The sequence below is a fragment of the Myotis yumanensis genome, unplaced genomic scaffold (genome assembly GCF_028538775.1).
Source record: "Myotis yumanensis isolate MYYU_CA2020_CCGP unplaced genomic scaffold, mMyoYum1.0.hap1 SCAF_4, whole genome shotgun sequence".
Taxonomy (NCBI): Eukaryota; Metazoa; Chordata; class Mammalia; order Chiroptera; family Vespertilionidae; genus Myotis; species Myotis yumanensis.
This window is the reverse complement of record NW_027223755.1, coordinates 512356-527917: the sequence shown is the minus strand read 5'-3', so window position 1 is coordinate 527917 and position 15562 is coordinate 512356.

The following is a 15562-nucleotide window of genomic DNA, read 5'->3' as shown; positions in this document are numbered from 1 at the left end:
CGCCGGCGGCAGCGAGGTTCCTGCCCTACGGAGGCGAGCGGGGCGCGCGGACGCAGGGGCAACGGACAGACCACGGACCCGGCGGGCGGGCGAGCGGGATGGTGCGGGGACCCCGGCGCGGAGCTCCTCACCCAGCCGCCGGACGGGCGCGGGGGCGGGGCGACCGGAGGACAGCGCCTGGACGGCACCGGGACGTCCCCCGGCGGACCTGCCGGGCCGGGCTCACCTCACGGCGGCCGGGGGAGGCGGCCCCGCAGACCGGCTCGGGGGCACCGACAGCCGCGGGCAGCGGGGCGATGACGAGCGGACAGACCGCGCACCTCGAAGGCGTCGCTCGGAAATGTGCGCGCGGGACGGAGCGGGGACTCGGGGACACAGCCGCACCCCCGCGGGAGGGCCGGACCCCCCCCCCACCCCTCTCACCCCAAGGCCAACCTTCCTTTAGGCCAAATGGAAGCTGGTCCTTCCTTGGGGCAGGTGGCGGCGGGGAGGGAGGCAGGGGCTGAGCCGGGTGAGCCGCTCCCCTGCGGCCAAGGCCCTTCCTGGCTCCCCTGGGGGCCCTAAGCCTGACGCCTGGCAGGTCCCATCCATTCTGAGCAACTTCGAGCAAAGTGCACAGAAACACTAAGCACCTCCCTGGCCGGTGTGGCTCAGTGGGTAGAGCGTCGGCCTGCGGCTGAAGGGTCCCGGGTTCGAATCCGGCAGGGGCACCTGCCCAGGCTGCGGGCTGGATCCCCAGTGGGGGGCGTGCAGGGGCAGCCGATCAGTGATTCTCATCATGGATGTTTCCATCTCTCCCTCTCTGAAATCAATAAAAATATATTTTTTAAAAATACTAAAAACCCGTTGGCCCACAGAGGTAAATCCCACAAGTTCAATTCCGAATCGCCTTGACACAGGATCCTCTTGAGGCAAGAGGCCAGAAATGACTGTCCAAAAGAAAGTCCCAGATTGTGGGAAGTCGCTGCATGGTCCATGGACAATGGGGAGAGCAGGGCAGGGCCCCCCTACAACGACTGGACGGGTGAGTGTTCCCAGACCCCAGACTCCCCCCCCCAACCCCTGCTGAAACAGGATGGGCCGCGACAGCGGCGACAGCGGCGAGGGTTCCGCTGTCATCTCACGGGCTAGGTGATGTTTCTTCGTCCAGACCGCAGCGCTCATGGTTTTCACCCGGGGTGGCCTCCCCGCCGACTGGGCTTCAGGTAGGAGGGGAGGGGGTCGCTCTGCACGTCTTGCCGAGGCAGCTCTAAAGTTATTTATCTGTGGAAATTTTAGGGGGAAATCACTCCAGCCATTTCCAGGCATCATAAAGACGTGGAAAAGTACACTCTCCCCGCTGCGAGAGAGATCGCGTGACCTTTCGTCCAGTCAGATAACTCAGAACCAGCTGAACTGTGAAGCCAGAGGCTCGGACATGTGGTAGCACTGTCCTCAGCGAGGCATGTAGAGTTTTCAAAGTAAAACGTGGCTTGAGCCCTGGATGCTGTGGCTGAGTGGATAGAGCACAAGTGTCCCGGGTTCAATTCCGGTCAAGGGCACATGCTCAGGGGTTTCAGACTAGATCCCTAGTGGGGGGCGTGCAGGAGGCAGCCAATCAATGATTCTCTCATCATTGATGTTTCTATCTCTCTCTCTCTCCCCCCTTCCTCCCTGAAATCAATAAAAATATTTTTAAAAATAATGAAAAGAATTTAAAGTGGCTTGAAACTAAGAACTGTGGCGGTGAGCACCCCCTGTGGACAGAGCCATGACACAGGGCCTGGAGCTTGACCACAGGGCCCGGGACTTAAAACTAAGAAAAGAAAGTTTCTTCACACCAAAAACAGGGCTAATCCCAACTGTAACCATAGCCATAGGTTCCAATTTGCCATGTGAGGAATACAGGCTCATCACTCGCAGGAACTTGGTCGAGTGTCTGCATGCTGGGGTCCAGCCCCAGCAGGTCCAGGGGTCCCCAAAGGTGTGGACAGAGTTGGCGAAGAAGGAATGACATGGAGGCTACGTCAGTTGATCAGCATAGCAAGGTTCTCGCACCAGAGGTTTTGTAGCCAAGTTCTGGTGCCATGTTCTCTCGCTAGGTTCTCCATCCAGCTTCTCCAGGTTCTCCTGCCAAGTTCTGTAGCCAGGTTCTGTCCAGGATCTTTTGCCATGTTCTCTCACTAGGTTCTGTCTCTAGGTTCTGTGTGTAGGTTCTCTCTAGGTTCTTCAGCCAGGTTCTCTCGATAGATTCTGTTTCTAGGTTCTGTCTCTTGTTGTCTTGTTACATCTGTATTTATACCAGTTGATTTTAATCCTGTCAATTTCTATTACAAAGGTTAGGGCGTTTCTTATCTCCATTCCAGGGAGTAAAGATTATGTAGCTTAACTACCCGCCTGGCACTTAATTAAGGGGTTGTATCCCCTCCCTAATCTCAGGGAAAAATCCCCACCTGGGGAAACAACCTTTCTCGGAGAGGTGACCTTGGTTAAAACACATGGCACTAAGGAGAGCAAACATATTAAGAACAGTATGCTATATACGCCAGGTCCATTGAAACATATGCTGTGCAGATGTTTCTTTCCTGCAGCGACTGTGTCAAGCAGCAAGGATGGACCGGCTTCCGGCAGAGAGAAAAGCCTCAACCTGGCTTAGAGCTTTCCGGAGCCAAAGCAAAAAAATAAAGTAAACACAATCAGTTGCTTGGTTCTCATGGTCTTTGGGGGGAAATACACACCTTCCTCGGGGGAAGCCAGGCTTTCAGGGCACTTTACCCGGAACGCGTTGCGGGAGCTCCACAGGAGCAGGGACTAGAGGGACACGTCCTGTCCCAGCAGGAGTCTCCATGGCCACCGGAACCCACGGCCCACTGATGCAGGTGGATGGACCGCGGCGATGCAATGCAGATCTGCCGTCTCTAAGAGTCCACAACCAATGGGAAGTAGCAGACACCCACAGTCAACTCAGTCTGTGGCCATAGGGCAGCACAGGAAGGAGGGGAGGTGGGGCAGCAGCAAACAGGAGGGCAAGGGTAAGCTCCCAAAATGGGGGCCACCCACATCTCAGCAGACCGGCGCTCCCTCGTGCCTGTGCCAGCCCAGCGCCCCTAGACGTTCTCATTGTCCAGGACCAGCTGGAAAGCTGGATTTTTATGTGAATTCTCCTGCTTTTTACAACTTGTCAACGAGCCCAGCCGGTGTGGCTCAGTGGTTGAGCGTCGGCCCAGGGACCAGGAGGTCACCAGTTCGATTCCCAGTCATGATCCCCAGTAGGAGGCGTGCAGGAGGCAGCCAGTCTATGATCCTCTCTCATGGATGTTTTCTCTATCCCTCTCCTCTCTAAAAATCTGTAACAAACAATAATAATAAAACTTGCCAACTAACTTAAACATTTTTTTTTAAATACCACATAAGCCAAATAAGTCCCGTTAAGTAGATCACGCTCACTGTGAGCTTCCCCGTGGCTTGGGATAAGAGCGTCAGGCCCACAGTTCAGCTCTCCATCACATCACACTTTTTGCGTTTTTCTAAACCTACCCATTCTGTGTAAACAGGTATATTTTGTTGGAATGAACGACTATGCTCTGAGAAAGGGAATTCATTGTGGTAAACTTTGCCTAAACAAAATGGCTCACAGAAGGGAGATTACCTGCAGGGCACCTGGAACCAGGGCAGGAGCCCTCGCAGAGGTGGGCAGAGAGTGCACCCCACTCATTACCGAAGGGACCCTGGCCCCCAGGCCGTCTTCCCCATGAGACGCTGCCTCAGACCAGCGCACCATTGCCCGTTCCCTCTTACAACTCAGGGACCCTACATTTCAGGGATAGTCTCAAAAGCGTTTTGAAGAACTGTACCCCTTTCCACAAGTCCGAGCTGACATCGGATTTTTTCATTTAAGTTTAAGTAGTTGCAAAGGATATCCTTGCTAACATACTGTCATGGTCATTTTAAAAGAGTCTTCATACAACACTTTAAAGTGGGTGCAATGGAATCTAAATACCATAGCAATTTGATATGCCCATCATTCTTTTAAAAAAACATGAACATTTCTTCTTTAACAATAGAAAATTTTATGATTCCCTTTTCTCCTTGAACTCACTTTCCCATTTCCTTTCCCCTGAATGATTTCATCCCAATGAACTATGCTCCATGGCTTGAAGTCTTTTATCGACCCCCTACTATCTTGCTCTAAAACAAAAATATCTCACCATAACCAGTTTGGCTCAATGGATAGAGCGTAGGCCCGAGGACAGGAGGGTCCGGGATTCGATTCTGGTCAAGGGCATGTACCTTGGTTGCGGCTCGATCCCCAGTAGGGGGTGTGCAGGAGGCAGCTGATAGATGTTTCTCTCTCATGGATGTTTCTAACTCTCTATCTCTCTCCCTTCCTCTCTTTAAAATCTATAAAATATATTGAAAAATAATAAGTAAACCAAAAATATCTCTATAAATTGACACTCAAAATTAATAGCCTTCCTCTAGATTATCAGTATAATTATTAATCCACAACTGATTAAAACAATATATATGTATTACAAATTTTTATTAAAACGCATTGAACAAAAATAAAAATTGCATTGGGAGTCAATCTCTTAATAAGATGAATGGGACCTTAAAAATTAGTTTAGAGATCTGTGGATGAATATTACTTCCTGCCAGAATGAGCACGAGTTTAGCATCAATTATATCCTTAACCTTTTGTTTAGAAGTAAGCTCAGAGAAACCATATTCGGACAGTAAGTACATGGCAAGGGAAGGGTTTTATCACTAAATCGTCACTCAGTTCTTTGAACTCAGTAATGTATCATGCTGTGATCTTCCGTCACACATGATTTTCGATGTTTTACACTGATATTTTGATTGCCTTCAATTTTGCCGAAAGCAAAGAATTAAAAGCTACCCAACTGGCAAAAGGATTTACTATCCAGCCCTTACAGTCCTTCATTACAATCCACTTAAGATTTTATGAAAAATACCAAAAAAAGACTTTGCCAAGACTTATACAACTGTTCATTGTACCAGTTATTTTTGCTCTTATAAGTACCTGTTTACCCCAACACACCCAGAAAAAGGAGGGGAAATGAAAATATTATTAATTTTAATACTTTCTTGCCAATATAGTATTTTTAAGTAAAATTTATTGTGTCACACATTTAAAATATATTTTTGGCCCAGCCGGTGTGGCTAATATGAACAAGGAGGTCACAGTTCAATTCCCGGTCGGGCACATGCCCGGTTACGGGTTCGATCCCCAGTATGGGGTGTGCAGGAGGCAGCCGATCAATGATTTTCTCTCATCGTTGATGCTTCTGTCTCTCCTTCCCTTTTCCTTCCTCTCTGAAATCAATAAAAGTATATTTTAAAAAATAAAATAAAATAATATTTTTGTCAAAATCTTGGAGCTGTACATTTGTCCCAACGAGCAAAGACTCTTCTTTGTCAAACCTAAGCGCCAAGCCAGGCTCACTTCCTTTCAGCAGTCTGACTTCATCTTTCAGTTCTAATGAGCACGTTGAATCTTATTTTGAAGCATATTAAAAGCCATTGACAAGTAAATTACAAACCATGTACTTTAAAGAAGGCAACCGAAGATTAGGATAATTCATTCACTTTATAATAAGTTATAAAAATAAGAGAAATCAATATTTAGCTCCTCATTACTTAGTTTATTATGATTCGCTGTGATGTGTAGCAAAAATTGACATTATTTATATTGCAAGGAATATAAAAGGCATAGTATTCCTTTGGCAAACGTGTCACATGTACTATTGATCACTGGTATTTGCTTTGGAAATAAGAATCATGAGCAGCCCGGCCGGTGTTTCTCAGTGGCTGAGTGTCGACCTATGAACCAGGAGGTCACGGTTCTATTCCTGGTCAGAGAACATGCCCAGGTTGCAGGCTCCATCCCCTGTAGGGGGCGTGCAGGAGGCAATTAACCCATGTTTCTCTCTCATTGTTGTGTCTCCCTTCCTCTCTCTCTAAAATCAATAAAAAAACATATTTTAAAAAGAATTATGAGTTAAAAATAGGAAATAATCCATTGATTTCATTTGTGTTGAAACTTTTCTCATATACATTTGGTGACAGATAAAGGTAAACACACCCAGCCCAGGAGCTAGCCTTTCATCCTATCTCTAACAGGAAGAGGAAAAACACACGAGGGATGCATACGAGGGTTTTTATCGGTGCTTTCACCCGGTGTCGACAGAAATGCGAGGTCTCCGAAACATGTCAGCTTCCTCTCCCAGACACGCTCCACAGCTGAGTGTGGGGATAGTTGAACACACTGGCTTAACCTTAAATAGCTGAGTATTTCCTGCCAACGATTCACTCTGCCCTCAACAGAGCCCTCCGTCGAGAGCATGATTTGACAAGGGTCAGGAGAGAGAAGGAAAGAAAAAATCACAAATGAACATTACTCTCCCTTCACTGCCTACCCCACAGCACACTGTCTCTGAGCTCGGAAAATCCCAGCAAGAACCAAATGCCCCATTTCCTACACGGAGCAGTGGGGCATGGAGCTCATCACCTCGAAATGGAGAATCATAAAGGCCACACGTGGGTTAAACACTCTCTTTTAACTTAACACCCACCAACATGCATTTATTTCTACATCTCTGTGTAGAGCTCAGGCCTTCCCTTTGGAGACTGTACTTCACAGACTTTTTAAAAATATATATATTTTATTGATTTTTTACAGAGAGGAAGGGAGAGGGGCAGAGAGCTAGAAACATGGATGAGAGAGAAACATCGACCAGCTGCCTCCTGCACACTCACCACTGGGGATGTGCCCGCAACCCAGGTGCATGCCCTTGACCGGAATCGAACCGGGGACCCTTGAGTCCGCAGGCCGACGCTCTATCCACTGAGCCACACCGGTCAGGGCCTTCACAGACTTTAAAAAAAAAAAATCTAATCCAGGTCCATAATGCATTGCCAACAATTTCCAGCTGGGGATCCTTTAAGGAAGAGCGAGAACGTACATCTTGTAGATGTTCACAGTTTTTCTACCTGTTACGATCGTTCCTGCCCGCATTAGACTGACAGGGTGTGTTTTTATCAAATTGCTCCAGAGGGTCCCACTTGTACCCACTCCCCACGTCCTCAGTCACTGCGCTGCCGTGTAGCCCGACTGCACGGTCCTCACACGGGCACCAGCACAGACCGATCTGAGCGCGAGGACGGTTCTCGGGGAGCTGGTGGCTCGTCCAGGGGGAGAGGGAGGTGCCGGGTCCCCGGAGCGCTCGCTGGGGACGCTCACTGCCCTGGGTTCGTCCCCGCGGGTCACGGAGGACCTGAGGGGGAGCCCCGGGTCCGCTCGGGGGTGTCCGCGCTTCTCCCTGTGGCTGGTGTGCTGACCCCGCCGGCACCGGCCAGTGCCCAGCGGTCCCCGCCGCCCCCCGCCCCACAGGAGCAGCTGGCAGCGCCGGAGACCCTGTGGGTCCGAGACCCTGGTCGGCCCCCTGGAGACGGGACCCAGGCGGAGTGGGTGGGCACAGATGCTGCCGGCCGCCCCCGCACAAGGCGCCCACGGGCCGGGGGGGAGCCCGCCCAGGCCCCGCCTCGCCGGCCGCCGGACGGCGTCCCTTCCCGCTGTGTCTCCAGCCCTGAGCTCCTCACCGGCCCGGGCTGCCCCCAGCACGAGTGCCGGCCGCAGGCACGCGGACGAGGTGAGCGGAAGGCCTGGGGTGAGCGAGCACCTCCTCGGGGTCAGCCCCGGCCCGCGAGCGCCATGCAAGGCCCTTCCCGGGGATCCGTCCCGACCGCTCTGCCCCGCAACCTCCCGCTCCCGCTCCCGCTCTGCGCATCACAGCGGCCGGCCGGCCGGCCTCGCCCTCACCCGCGGGCACCACCTCGCCTGTCCCGGGAGCCCACTTACTTAGAGCGTCGTCCTCATAGCGGACCTCCCGCTCCGCAACTGAGCGGGCCCCGCCCCCGCGCTGGCTGCGCACCTGAGCTGGCCCCGCCCCTAGCTGGCCCCGCCCCTATCTGGCTCCGCCCCTCCCCTGCGCTGGCTGCGCACCTGAGCTGGCCCCGCCCCTAGCTGGCTCCGCCCCTCCCCTGCGCTGGCTGCGCACCTGAGCTGGCCCCGCCCCTAGCTGGCCCCGCCCCTCCCCTGTGCTGGCTGCGCACCTGAGCTGGCCCCGCCCCTAGCTGGCTCCGCCCCCGCGCTGGCTGCGCACCCGAGTTGGCCCCGCCCCTAGCTGGCCCCGCCCCTCCCCTGCGCTGGCTGCACACCTGAGTTGGCCCCGCCCCTAGCTGGCCCCGCCCCTCCCCTGCGCTGACTGCGCACCTGAGTTGGTCCCGCCCCTAGCTGGCCCCGCCCCCTCCCCTGCGCACCTGAGTTGGCCCCGCCCATGATCTGGCCCCGCCCCCTCCCCTGCGCGGACTGCACGTCTGAGTTGGCCCCGCCCCCGCGCTAGCCCCGCCCTCCACTTGCACCCACTTCTCTGGAGGCCGAAGCCCCGCCGTCGGGTGTTCAGCATCTGTCCCCACGGGCACTGGGCACCTGGTGCGGCTTTCCCGGCCGACGCACCTGGACCTGGACCGGGGGAGGACGTGCTGGCGGAGCCGCTTAGAGCGAGGCCAGAGCGGGAACAGAAGCAGCCTGGCCCCGGCCGACCCGGGCTCAGACCTGGGGCTCGGGCTTCTCAGAAATACCTCCTCTCTCTTCTTGACAGTCAGGGAGCCAACGGTTTTCTGCTCAGGGCCAAGCCCCTGCCTTAGAGAATCGGGCAGAGGGTCTGGTGGAGAGGAAGACGGGCCGAGGATCACCCCATGGGTCTGCCCCCACTCCGAAGGCCTCCTGCCAACTACCCTCATCCTCAGGCTCACCGGCCAGTACAGAGCTTCCCCAGCGGGCGAAGGACCTGCTGGCAGGAGAGGAGGGGCCAGGGCTGGGGGCCAACTCCGGGCTCCAGAGGAGCCTGGGGCGATGCCCATCATCGGGAACATCCATCAGGCGAGGCTCCGTTTCAAAATACCTGATCTCCATTAGAGAACCCTCCGACCATGGAAACGCCTTCTGAAGCCACAGCAGGGTCACGGCCACGGCCACGGCCACGGCCACGGCCACGGCCGCCCACTGCAGTCTCCTTCCTGCTGTCTTGAGCCGAGGCATTCAGCGTCAGAACAGCTACTGCCTTGTCACTGGGCACAGGCCCCGCTGAAAGCCGCAGACTGCTCGGGTCTACGTGCTACCCAACACTTCACACCCCAGGACCTGCTGTAAGGGACCTGGAGCTGCTGGAGAGCAGGCTGTCATCGTAAACACACAGCGAGGGTGGCGCTCCCCGTGCCCGCCGGACACCGGGGAGACGACACCGGGGAGACGCGAATGTGCTTTGGTGACTGAGCAGCTGGAAAGGAACCCCGAAGTGGAGGGTGCACCTTTTTAAAAATATATATATTTTTTATTGATTTTTTACAGAGAGGAAGGGAGAGGGACAGAGAGCTAGAAACATCCATGGGAGAGAAATATCCATCAGCTGCCTCCTGCACACTCCCCACTGCGGATGTGCCCACCACCAACGTACATGCCCTTGACCGGAATCCAACCTGGGACCTTTCAGTCCTCAGGCTGACACTCTATCCACTGAGCCAAACCAGTTATGGTGAGGGTGCACCTTTGCGAACAAGCAGACAGCCCAGCCTGCTTGTCACTGTTGTTTTAAAATGATTTATTTATTTGTTTACTTATTAAATATATTTTTATTGATTTCAGAGAGGGAGAGGGAGAGAGAGATAGAAACATCAATGATGAGAGAGAATCGTTGACTGGCTGCCTCCTGCACGCCCCACGCTGGGGACCGAGCCCGCAAACCCAGGCATGTGCCCTTGAGCAGAATCGAACCCGGGACCCTTCAGTCCACAGGCTGACGCTCTATCCACTGAGCCAAACTGGCCAGGGCTATATACTGTATTCTTTTTTTTTTTAAATATATTTTTATTGATTTCACGGAGGAAGGGAGAGAGAGAGAGATAGAAACTTCCATGATGAGAGAAAATCACGGATCGGCTGCCTCCTGCACGCCCCCTACTGGGGATCGAGCCTGCAATCTGGACAGGTGCCCTTGACCGGGAATCGAACCCGGGACCTTTCAGTCTGCAGGCCAACGCTCTATCCACTGAGCAACACCAGTCAGAGCTGTATACTGTATTCTTAAAAAAAAAATTCAGCCATGTTGACAATGGAACAGGGTACCCTAGGGCAGTGGTTCGCAAACTGCGGCTCAGGAGCCACATGCGGCTCCTTGAGTGTGGCTCTTCTACAAAATACCGACTTCTGCGCATGGGCCACGAAGTTTCAATCGCACTGTACGTGGCACGCGGTATTTTGTGGAAGAGCCACACTCAAGGGGCCAAAGAGCCGCATGTGGCTCGCCAGCTGCAGTTTGCTGACCTCTGCCCTAGGGCATGCATAAGATCCCACTCACAGGTAAATGTAGACAATTTGTGAATCAATAGGTTAGCTTTCAGGTCGCAGATTAGTCTTCTAGGAAGTTGATCAACATGAGAAGGTCCCCCACCCCCCTGGGAGTCTGAGCTTTTCACTCTGTGGTTTGGGCAGAGTTACCAACCCTCCCGTGGGCCCAGGGCCTCCCGGCCTTTAACACTGTAAGTCCCACATCCCAGGAGCTGCCTCCCCTCAAGTGAGGACCTGCCGCAGGGTGGCCAGCTCATCAGTTTGCCTGAGACCGTCCCATGTTTTAAAATTCAAGGTCCCCTGTCCCAGGAGCCCCCCGAGGCCCAGGCGGCTGCGTTGACTGGGCACCCTCACTGGTCACCAATCACTGCCTCCTCATGGCACTCTCTCTGTGATGCCCTCGGACAAATTCTCTATTTTATTTTATTTTATTTTATGTTTTATTGATTTTTTTACAGAGAGGAAGGGAGAGGGATAGAGAGTTAGAAACATTGATGAGAGAGAAACATCGATCAGCTGCCTCCTGCACACCCCCCACTGGGGATGTGCCCGCAACCAAGGTACATGCCCTTGACCGGAATCGAACCTGGGACCCTTCAGTCTGCAGGCCGACGCTCTATCCACTGAGCCAAACCGGTCAGGGCTCTATTTTATTTTTTACTGAAATATGTCATTCTGAGACTCAATGATATCAAAGATTACGTAGTTTCTACGTAGGGCTCATAAATATTTAAAAATACAGTTTATAGCCACTGTGGAGACGTGCTGAGAAAAGAAATGGGGTGCTCCGGAATGTTCTCTCATCCTTTCATACATGGGCCTGAGCAAGCAAACCACAGGTGTCGATATCCAGCTCCAAACCGTGATCGGAAGGGGTCCGAGGGCCACACCAGAAATGCCATGGAAACTCAGTGGCCCCTGGAGCCTGCAGGAAAGACCCTAGGGTTGCCCTAACAGGTGTAGCTCAGTGGATAGAGCGTCGGCCTGCGGACTGAAGGGTCCCGGGTTCGATTCCGGTCAAGGGCACATGCCTGGGTTTCGGGCTCAATCTCCAGTAGGGGGCGTATAGGAGGCAGCCAATCAATGATTCTCATCATTGATGTTTCTTATCTCTCCCTCTCCTTTCTGCTCTGAAGTCAATAAAAGTATATTTTTAAGAGAAAAAAGAAGGACTCTGGGGTCACCAGTGCTCCCAGGCTAAAAAGGCCCCCAGGGCCCCCTTCCTTGTCCGAATGCCTGCCTTGGGGTTCGGGCTTTGTTCCCCATCTCTCATGCTCTTTATGTTTCACGTGAGTGGCCCACGTGAGTGCGTTTGCCTCGCTGATTTCCACTTCGGGTCTGAGCCGTTCTCTTCCTGCGAGAGTTGGTGAGCGCCCGGCCAGTCGTTTATGCATTTCCACATCTGCATATTCATAAGCCTCTGCTTCATGAATAATGCACGTGTTTGACAGTAACCTGTGTTATCCAATTTATTTAAAGACTACAATCAATACAGCTCACGACTCTGAAAACACAGCGGCCAGTCCCTCCCTGCAGCGGCCTTTAAAGTTTCTTTTTAGTTCTTTCTTCATCCCTTTGCGCTGCAAATACAGGGTAATTACTAATAATTCCATCTCCATTTTGCCTGTCACCACAATCAACATATTGATTGCTTTTTGATGATGATAAATGGCTGGTTAAATTGAAGGTTTGCGATTAAGAATGTTAAGCTCCGATATTCATTTGATTCAGCTGCACCAATTTGGTTGTACATGGTAATTTCATAAAAAGCTTTTGAGTCAGAGCAGTTACTTGAATGGAGTTATAAAGAGCCCGTTTCTCCAGGAGAATCAGGCTTTTGAGTCAATTACACCAACTAGGGGCTGGGTTTTGCCTCCCGGAGCACGCAAATCGCACCGAGGACCGAGGAAGACGCAGGGGATTTCTTTGGTTAACTCCTTATTTTAGGATTTAAAGAAGCAAGTGTCAGAGAAAGACAAATGAAGCCTCGTGTACACGAAACTGCTCTCCCAGGTACTAATAAGCAAGGGCCCAAACTGGCTGAATTATGACACAAACAAGAATTATGGAAGAAATATGTCGACGAAAGGGGCCACAGGCTAACCTGACAAGCTCAGGGGAGGCCTGCATGGTGGTCTTGCAAACTCTAAGACCTAAAGTAACCACAGGGATGGTCTGAAATTAAACTTTAACTAAACGCAGTTATGGCGGGACTCACCTCCTAGGCTGGTATCTTCCCTGACAAGGTCACCTTTACCTTAACTGAGCCTGTTGTCATTTTGCAGCTATGATAACATCCTTGAGATGTCAGGGTAACTTGTAACTTCCCTTTTTCCTGGACCCCTTGGGGCACAACCAAATGCCCTGGGTGCCAGGACAGAGACACAAATCCCTTCATTGTTATTGTTATCACGTTAATTGTTGACTGTTAACTATCCTGTACCCACCCCAGTAAAAGAATCCTGTGTCCATCATTTTACTTTTTATCCAACCCCAGTGGTCCCCCCCTTTGCTTTCTCCCGCCTCCCTAATCTATCACCAATGGATTTCATGTCACCCACTTATGTCTCCTCCTTTGATTACAATGTATAAAAGTAGATGAAAAACTGCCATTCTCTGGAGCGTTAACACTGGTCTATATATAGATCTTTTTGATTACCTTAAAAAAAATTTTAATATATTTTTTTATTGATTTAAGAGAGGAAGGGAAAGGAAGAGAGCAGTAGAAACATCAATGATGAGAGAGAATCATCGATCAGCTGCTTCCTGCACACCCCCTACTGGGGATTGAGCCCACAACCCAGGCACCTGCCCTTGACCGGGAATCAAACTGTTGACTTCCTGGTTCATAGGTCAATGCTCAACCACCGAGCCACACTGGTTGGGCGAGTCTCTCCTCTTCATGAGGCCAAGTCCTCCAGACACCCCACTTTATGCATCATGATCACCTTCCATGGCAACGTCCCCCCGTGGAGATGAAGCCTCTGCGCTCTCTTCTCTCCCAGGCTCTCTTCCCCACACCCTTCCTTCTTCCTGTCCTGCCTCCACCACTGCTTTTCCTTGCTCTCCCAAATCCGTCCACCGTGCTCTTGGGAGCCCCTGTTTTCAAAATCGACCCCATTTTCAACATCACAGAGGGTTCCCTGAGGTCTCCTCGCCCAGCTGCACCCCGGCCTTCCCAGCAGACACTGTGCGCCTTCGGAAAGGTGCTTCTCGCTCTTCACTGGGGATGTACCTGAGATCCAAGGCTGCTCGGCAGCATCTTCCTCCGGCAACGATGCCTTGGGGCCTTGTTCTCCTCCTTGAGTAGAATCCCCTTCCTGCGAGGCCCACCCCCGGCTTCACTGACTTTCCTTCACCACCTGTTACTGGTCTAACTCTTCCAGATTTCCCATCATTCACGATGAACCGGGCTTCTCGTCCACCATCTCCCTCTTCCCCAGTCTGTCATCACTGACCTTGGCTTCGCTGTCCACAAAGACCCACCAAACACCTCAGTGTCTTGTTCTTTACCTTTTCAACCACAAATACCACCACTTCACCTACTTCAATTGACACACCTTGGGCTTCTCAATGCCACCTAAAATGATTCCGCCTCTAACCCTCCAGACACCCCACCAGCTGAATCATCATTTCTGAGCCAAGCTGGCTGGGCCCCCTATGGCTCTTTCATCACACGTGCCCAGCAAGATGCCAACCTTGCAGAACCTGCCTTCTGTGCCTTACAGCTCGTCTGTTGGGCACCAGTGAGAGAAAATGTTGTAATGTGCCCCGCGAATCACACAAGGACGCCTCAAGAAGTCGAATTAAAGAGTCACATTTATTGCAAATCCGGGACTATGAGGGGCATTTCGCTCTCCCAGATCTCATAGTGATAAGATGGCCGCAACACCAGATTTATAGGCAAAGATCACAAAGGTATTGATTACATCCCAGGGTTTGGAATGAGGAACCTGGTTCACAAAAAAGCAGTTACAGAAGCAGAAGCAGCATGTTATCTAAATTATAGTTTTGGGTCTCGGGGTCACTGAACTGACAGAAACACATTATCTGGAGCCCTCGGGTCTGGAATGAGGAACCTGGTCAGACTTAAGCCTGTTATCTAAATTACAGCTTTTGGGTCTTCGGAACACTGAGTAACAGGGACACGTTAACTGTGTACCCCGCGAATCACAGAAGGACGCCTCAAGAAGTCGAATTAAAGAGTCACATTTATTGCAATCCGGGACTATGAGGGGCCATTCCCAAATCTCATAGTGATAAGATGGTGGCAAAACCAGACTTATAGGCAAAAATCACAAAGGTATTGATTACATCCCAGGGTTTGGAATGAGGAGCCTGGTTCACAAAAAAGCAGTTTACAGAAGCAGAATTAAGCATGTTCAGTACAGTTTTGGGTCTCGGGGTCACTGAATTGACAGAAACACCTTATCTAGAGCCCTCGGGTCTTGAGACCACTGAGTTGCCAGGAATTCATTATCTAGAGGTAATTTAGAGTAATTGCGCTGTCCTGGTCCTGGGACCACTGAGTCCACTGGAACGCACCATCTGTGGCCACTAAAACAATTTAGGATAATTGTGCTGTCCTGTTTCCCAGGTACAGAAGAATGTGCTTCGATAACCAGTAAGATATCAATCAATGGGATAGTCATTCAATCGAATGGGATGATTTATACAATTCAGAAAATCAAAATAACCTGTCCATTGTTAAACAAAGCAAATAGGTACCATACTTCAACTGGAGCCCTCTGACCTTGGGATAATTGTGCTGTCCTTCCCAGGTAAAGGAAAATGTGCTTCCTAAGACCAGTATGACCACAACCAATGGGATATCCACATTATAATCAATAGGGTATTTAATCGAATGGGGTGATTTATATAATTCAGAAAATTAAAATAACTTTTCTATTATTAAACAAAGCAAATAAGAACAGATGCCAAACAGCAGGGTTCAAGCTAAACCATAGTTTCTACCTGAGACGATTGCTACCGCCTCCTTCCTGAAGTCATTCATCGTCCCAGTGGCCCCCCCTTAAAAACAAACCCACTCCCAGCTCCATGTCCCCTGGCATTGTTCCCCCCGTTTCACAGCCCAGGCTCTTGGAGAGGCGTCTGCACCCCACATCTCCTCTTCCCCTGGGCTGGCTTCTCAGT